The sequence below is a fragment of the Macaca fascicularis genome, chromosome 6, assembly GCF_037993035.2.
Source record: "Macaca fascicularis isolate 582-1 chromosome 6, T2T-MFA8v1.1".
In the NCBI taxonomy this organism is placed as follows: domain Eukaryota; kingdom Metazoa; phylum Chordata; class Mammalia; order Primates; family Cercopithecidae; genus Macaca; species Macaca fascicularis.
The window spans coordinates 181,167,531-181,174,778 of record NC_088380.1 but is presented as its reverse complement, the minus strand read 5'-3'; the positions used below and the strand labels follow the sequence as shown (position 1 = coordinate 181,174,778).

At 46.7% G+C, this 7,248-nt stretch overlaps 1 long non-coding RNA gene across 1 annotated transcript; it reads left to right on the top strand.

Moving 5' to 3' along the window:
* The first annotated feature begins 1,476 nt into the window (after positions 1 to 1,476).
* LOC123573907 (uncharacterized) lies at positions 1,477 to 6,972 on the top strand. The gene is made up of 3 exons (XR_006698613.2): positions 1,477 to 2,292; positions 4,436 to 4,656; positions 6,178 to 6,972. It is a non-coding gene; the product is annotated as an uncharacterized lncRNA (long non-coding RNA).
* Positions 6,973 to 7,248: the final 276 nt, after the last annotated feature.

Below are 7,248 nucleotides of genomic sequence, written 5' to 3'. Positions count from 1 at the left end.
ACTACACTATGATTGGTTTTCTGTATTGCACACACGGTATCAGAACAAGAGGAAGCAACATTTTGAAATGAACACCAGCCCCTCAATCCCAGGGATCCACCGTATCTTATCCTTATGCAGACATGGATGATATTATGTGGCAGAGGCTCCTGGTGGTTTAAATGAACCACTACATGATTTTATTGTCTTCTTGGAAAGGAAAGGGATTTTGCAGGGAACCGCATCTTACTCTTGTCCTTTGACAGTGGCGGATGTCATATTTTGGTAAACGTGGAAGCCTAGCTCCTCCTACCTTGCACCATCTTCCCCAGTGGATTCCTCATTGATGGTGTTCTGTGCACCATCCTCCTAATCTCCCACTAGCAAACATATACCACACGGTGGCCTTTTTCAGCAGGAGACTGATTTCTCTTAAGTTCTGATCTTCAACTGGCCTCTCCAGGAAAGGGGGATGTAAAAGCTCTCGCTTGGAAAGAGCAAGTTACTGTGGTCAATGATGGTAACTAAATGGAGCAAAAATCTGGTTTCATGGGGGAACTAATGAAAACCAGATGGGTCCAGAGAGGTTCCTGGCCTATCTTGTTTTTGTAAGGGAACAGACCAGCTGCATTGAAACTGTGCCTACCAGATGCACTGAGATGATTATTTCTTGAATGCACATTTGCTTCTAATTGTCACAATGACTGTGAATTGGCTTAACAAAGAGTAAGTCTACTCTGGCTACCAGCACAGCCAAAATGACCACATAGGGCATTACAGGTTATTCTGAATGAATAAAGTGGGAAGGGATGGGAAGGGGTGCGGGAAGGGAAGGAAGAAAGAGTAAAATGAGACAACATGAGCAAGTACCACCTGCTCTGGGGGGCACATCCATGCAATATCTCATGAAGTAGCCCAACAAGTTGGGACTGGTGCACTTTGACCTCTATTTTGCAGGTGAGAGAAGCAGAGGCTCTGAAAATCGAGATCCCCTTGTGTGCATAGGTGGGATCGAACTTGAAGGCAGAACTACAAATACAGTAACTACAAATCTAACACTCTGATTTTCCCCTGCAACAGGGGCAAAGCCGTTCACCTCATTCATACTCAGTCTCTACAGATTCAGTCAGAAAATGGCCCCCTCTTTTGTATTTACTCCTTGGAATGAAAAGCAAGCCCAGACATTGCCATGGCCCTTTAAAGGGGATCCTCAGCTTTCTCCAGACCTGACCATGGCGTCAACTCGATAGCAGTAACCGTCTTTCGTTTCAGCTGTGCCTCCACCTGTACCGGCCCCATGCCCTGGCCCTGCCCCCTCCAGGTACAGGCACATCTTTAGGAGTCCCAGAGGAGGGTATCCCCGCAGGAGCTCTCCCCACAGTCCCCTTGCCTGCTCCAGTTGCCTCATGAGGCACGCTGTCACTAAGTAACTTTATGCCCTGGTTCCACACACGTTCTGGGAGTGCTGTCACCCCAGGGATCCCCTGGACCTCCTTGCCATCCACAGGTTCACAGGGCTGAGCCAGCAGGACGCTGTGCAAGACAGACCCAGGGGATCCTGTCCCCCATCTTCCTTAGACTCAGTGTGCAAAACCACTTCCGCATTCTCCTTCAATCAAAGACAACCAAAAATCTCACTAGGTGGACTCTTGGAGGGCCTGCCCAGACACATCCCAAACAGGCCCAGGCTTGCCCAAATTCCTGAGTGGGCTCAAGCTAAAGTTCCTGCCTTCCAATTTGGTTTAGGAAACAATTTTCTACAGAGTCTCTCAAATGAGCTTCTGAATAATCTTATGAAGTTGGCAAGAAAAATAGTTCTTCTTTGCAAATGGGGAGGCGGAAGCTCAGAGCGTCACGCAGAGGGTCCGGTTAGACCCCTGTCTCCTGAGGAGCAAGGCCCCCCACTCCTCTCGGTCACCCGCTTCTCATGGTCTGGTGCCCAAGAGCAGGAGACTGGATTTCCACCCCTGCTTCTTCACCGGTTTCTTGACTCCCTTCAGCCTCAGTTTCCTCATCTGTAAAATAAAAACAGAAATCATCTGGACCCCATAAGCCTGCTGTGAGGATTGCATGGAAGGATGTCTGGAAAAAGCCATGCGGCGCTCTAGACACCCAGAAACTACCAGCTGGCCGCCAGCTACCCACACTGATGGGCCAGAGGGGAGGTCCGTGAGCAGAAGCCTGCAACTTTGAAAGGCATTCACCATTCATTTGAAGAGATGCTCTCACCCCAACGCGACTCGACGCTTTTGCTGTACAACGGGTATACAATTCCATCTCATTACACAGAGTTCTTGTAAGGATAAAGCAACAGTAAGTGTGACCATTTCTTTGGAAACGATGATTGATTAATGCGTTATTATTGTCACCAGCAGCCTGTCACCAGGTGTGGCCAGGCCCCCTCCAGCCTTCCCTGCAGAAACCGTAATGGATGGGTCTCTGACTCTGGGCAAGGAACTGAGACATGGCTCACTGACTCAGCCCCCAGGGTGTGAGCAGCACCTTCTCTTACCCCGACTCCTCCAGCTCAGATGAAGCGATCCCATTTTTTCAGATAAGGAAACTGCGGCTCAGAAGGGTGGCCCACATGCCCAGGGTGGCACAGCAGGGGAGTGGAGAACCAGGGATTCCAGCTCAGTGCCACCTGACTCTGCCAGGCTGAACCAGCCTGGAGAAAGGGACCAGCAGGCCTAGGGACAGCAGATAAGCAGAGACTCCTCTACTCATTTCCCTGGGGGCTTTTATGAAAAAACGGGGGTGTGGCCTGATAAGGGGTGAAAACAGCAGATGGTGCAAAGACCGTGGCATTATGAGAAAAAGCCCCAAACCGCCATGCAGGCCCAGGCTCCTTGGACAGGACTGTACCAGTAAGGAGGGCAGCCGTGGGCTGAGACCTGACAAACTGAGTTATGACCTGAGGCCCAGAGGCTCCCGCAGTGCCCCCGGGCCAGGCTGAGAAACCTGATCCCAGAGGTATTATTAAGTGACTGCAGCCTGGCTGAAGGTGGTTGGAAGCCACTGGGCTTCTTTGTCAGACAATGGCGCCCTCTGCTGGCAGCATAAAGAGAAGCCGCTTCAAGGGAGAGGCCTTAGCTGCAGGCTAATAATAAAAACAGCAGTTATGATGACAATAATAGTAATAATACATAATGACATCACAAAGAAGAGAAGGAGGAGAAAGACGCTTTTATGGAGCATGTCCTGCAGTAACTGTGCTAACCATTTTACGGATATTATCTCATTTTTTTCTTTTTCTTTTCTTTTTTTCTTTTTCTTTTTTTTGAGACAGAGTCTTGCTCTGTCGCCCAGGCTGGAGTGCAGTGGCTCCATCTTGGCTCACTGCAACCTCCGCCTCCTAGGTTCAAGCGATTCACCTGCCTCAGCCTCCCAAGTAGCTGGGATTACAGGCGCCCACCTGTAATGCCCGGCTAATTTTTGTATTTGTAGTAGAGATGGGGTTTCACCATGTTGGCCAGGCTGGTCTCGAACTCCTGACCTCAGGTGATCCGCCCGCGTTGGCCTCCCAGAGTGCTGCGATTACAAGCACAAACCACTGTGCCCGGTCATTTTATTTTTAAGTACTAATATTTTTGTCAGCTTGAGGAAGAGTGAGGTTCCAAAGTTAATGAACTTATCCTGGTGAAGCTGTGGCATGAACTGATATGCCTGTCACTTCTCTGTCCCCTCTAGCTTGGGGAAAGACACTCTTGCCCACCACATGGTCCATTTCTGTCCCTTGATGTGCACGTGGCTGTCATGCTGGGGGGATTCAGGGCAGCTCTGCAGTGTGACAGAAAAGCAGGGTCCTCACTCTGTAAGATTGCCAGACTTAGCAAATAAAAATAAATGGAAATTTAAAGCCAAATTCAAATGAGTATTCTATATTTATCTGGCCCATCTCCCCAGACCTGGAGACCCAGATTGAAATCTCATGCCACCACTTTCAAGCTGTCTGGCCTTGGGCAAATGGTACAACCTCCCAGCTTTCACTGTGACATCATAGCCAGGAGCCAGGTGAACCCAGGCTCGGTTAATTCATCAGACTGGCCCTGCCAGGACCTGGGTCGGCTTCCCTGTGACTCTCTTGGCCTCCCATGGTGGGCAGAAGACCCACGTCTTGGGACCTGTTCCCTGCCCCCAACACCATGTCCTCACAAAACTATGACCAAAGGCAAGAAAGACAGGGGGTTTCCATCCAGTGGACTCCCGCTCAGGTCTCGTTGTCCAAACATGGAAAAAGGGAGGCTGGGAAGATAAATCTCTGGCATTTCAGCCTCGTGGTGGCAGATAGTCTTTGCCCACGAGGCAGGGGTGGCTGGGGAGCCATGGAAAGACAGAAAAAACAATTGTCAGTCAAGAGCAAACACATCATGCTCTTTTCATGCCAGGCATTGCCCTAAGGGGATTTGCTATGTATGTTAATGCATTTAACCCTCACCATTATCCCATTTTACAGATAAGGAAAGTGAAGCCCAGAGAAGATAAGCAACCTGTTGAGGTTCACAGAGTAGCAGGTGGCAGAACAGGGATACGCACCCAGGCAGCTGGCATCATCACGTAGGGAGCCAGCCCCCAGCCCTTCTGCTTCTCTGGAGATAGCCGCAGAGAGGCCCCGCCCTCTCCAACTCATCTCTCCCTGGTTACTGCCAGCACAGCACAGCACAAGACTGGTATTGAGTAAGTCCTTACCTAAGTACCTGATAAACGCCTTATGAGGACAAACAGGCTGTTTCCTGGTAGGCACCTGATAAGTGTCAGCAATTCTTAGTGACTGGCACTGCCTTCCACCTGCCCCTCTCCTCTCTGTGCGGATGGTGACATTGCTCTTCACCTGTGCAAACACCTAACTCCATGGGCAGAGCTCGGGGCACTGCCTGTGCCGGTGGAATGAGTTCTCACTGTGTGACCTGGGCCCGGTCCCTGCGTGATTAGTCCCCATCAGTTCCTGGAATGTGAGTTGCTGATGAGACAATGCAACTGCCGTCCCAATTAGAAAGCAGGCAGGCAAGCTGGAAAACGCCAAGTGTTGTTTTATTCATAGCTCTTAAACTTTTCGGTCTCATTCCTAACAAATTCTTGTTCCTATTATTTCTTATTTTTACATATTTATGTTTATTATTTATTATATTTATCAATTTAGAGTTTGAATTATCATTATTGTTGATGTGGGTTGTTTATCCATATTTACTGGGTTATAAATTGAACTTGGTAAATGTATAAAATACTCATTTTAACTCATCTTTAAACCCATTACATATTTTTATTAAAAAATAACTTTTTTTATAAAACAAAGTACAAAAATGCCATTGTTTTTGTTTATGCAAATCTCTTTAATGTCTGTCTTAATAGAAGACAGCTAGATTCTCACGTGGTCTCCTCTTTCAATCTACTGAGATACATTGGTTGTAGTATATGAAGAAAATATGGTCTCATACAAATATGTAGTTGGAAAAGAAGGGAGTATTTTAATTGTCTTTTTCAGATAATTGTGCCTATTCTTCTTTCATATGAGACCCAAAATTGACAAATGGTTTTAGATTTCAGATTTGCTGCAACCTGGAATCCGAAATCATATCATGGAATTATTTTTTACTCTGTTACATAAACTCCTTTGTTCTCTCTTGGATGGATCTTTCCTCATGCGTGATTTTGTACCATCATGCACCAGTCATTTGGAAAACATTGGTTTACTGAGTCATGCCAAGCTTCCAAATGTTAGCACATTTCTCTTAAATATCAAAAGATCCTGACCACTAACGTTACCATAGGTTTTATCAGAAGAATGTTTAATTATTAGGAAATGGCCAAACTCATAGTAGTGGATATAGATTTTCCCAAATTCTAATTTTCACTGGAAAGATCAAATTTTTATTGTTGGTAACAAATGTCATTTTTTTCCCCTTGAAGTGACAAGCTTACTTCACCTGCTTTCAAGAAAATGTCTACTAAATAAAGTCTGAATCGTTTGCCACTTGTACTTTCAAGTGAAATGGCTGTCCATAAAAAAGTGACGAGTTCAGCTGAAGAAATTGCTCAAGGGTTTTTCCTCAAGACAACTATGAAGCAAAAGTGCTTCATGCACAGCTTCCATTTTGTCACAAAAAGTTGTGTATGCAAGAGTTGAGGCTGAATAAAATTAATTCATACAGCTTTGTCAGGGACATCCTTAAGTGAAACTGGCATCTGTATTTTTTAAAGCAACAAGTCCACCGTAACACTGTGAAGAATCCAACGATGGCCACGGCAGCGTGCCGCCACTTCCCTCCATCCCTGCCAAAGCTCCAGCGGGTTCCCCTCTGCTGCTTCTGCACCCTCAGTGCACGCATCATTTGGGAGCCAGGCACGCTTCTAAGCTCTCTGCACACATGACCTCATGCACCAGCCTCCACAAGTGGCCTTGTTTCCATGGAGACAGTTGCCCAGCTGAGGACTACATTTCCCAGCGTGCCTTGCTTCCAGAACCAGCCACCTGACTGGTCCTCACCCTTGAAACAAATACAGGCTGAAGTGCCTCCTGCCAGCTCCTCTGACTCAGATGTGCCTTCCTGGCACTCTCTTCCCCTTCCACCACAAGATGCATGTGATTGGCGGATTAGAGATGAAAGGAAATAGACATAGTCTGGACATCAATAGGCAGTGGAATGAGAGGAGTGTGGAAGGAGGGGTGTGAGGGAGAAAAGCGTAGAGGAAGATGCTCAAATGCATTGCCTTCCCAACCATGTGGACGTTGGTGTTGCTCCCAGCATAAAGATCACCGAAGGAGAACCAGGATATCAGTTAAGGTCTAGGCAGAAATTCTGGGCTGTTTTATCAGTATGAATTTCTATTACATAAGGACTTTTAAAAAATGTAAAGCTATAATCATATTCAATGAAATAAACCATATTTATGTAATATTAGTAGCATCCAATGCCCAGTCTATGTTCATTTTTTTCCCCCATAATGTCATTTAACAATTGGTTTGTTAGAATCCAAATAAAGGATCCAACAGGTTTTTTTTGTTTGTTTGTTTGTTTGTTTTGAGATGGAGTCTCACTCTTATTGCCCAGGCTGGAGTGCAGTGGTGCGATCTCAGTTCACCGAAACCTCTGCCTCCCAGGTTCAAGTGATTCTCCTGCTTCGGCCTCAGGAGTAGCTGGGATTACAGGCATGCACCACTACGCCTGGCTAATTTTTTTGTTTTTTTTTTTTTTTTTTTTTTTTTTTGAGACGGAGTCTCGGTCTGTTGCCCGGGCTGGCGTGATCTCAGCTCACTGCAAGCTCCGCCTC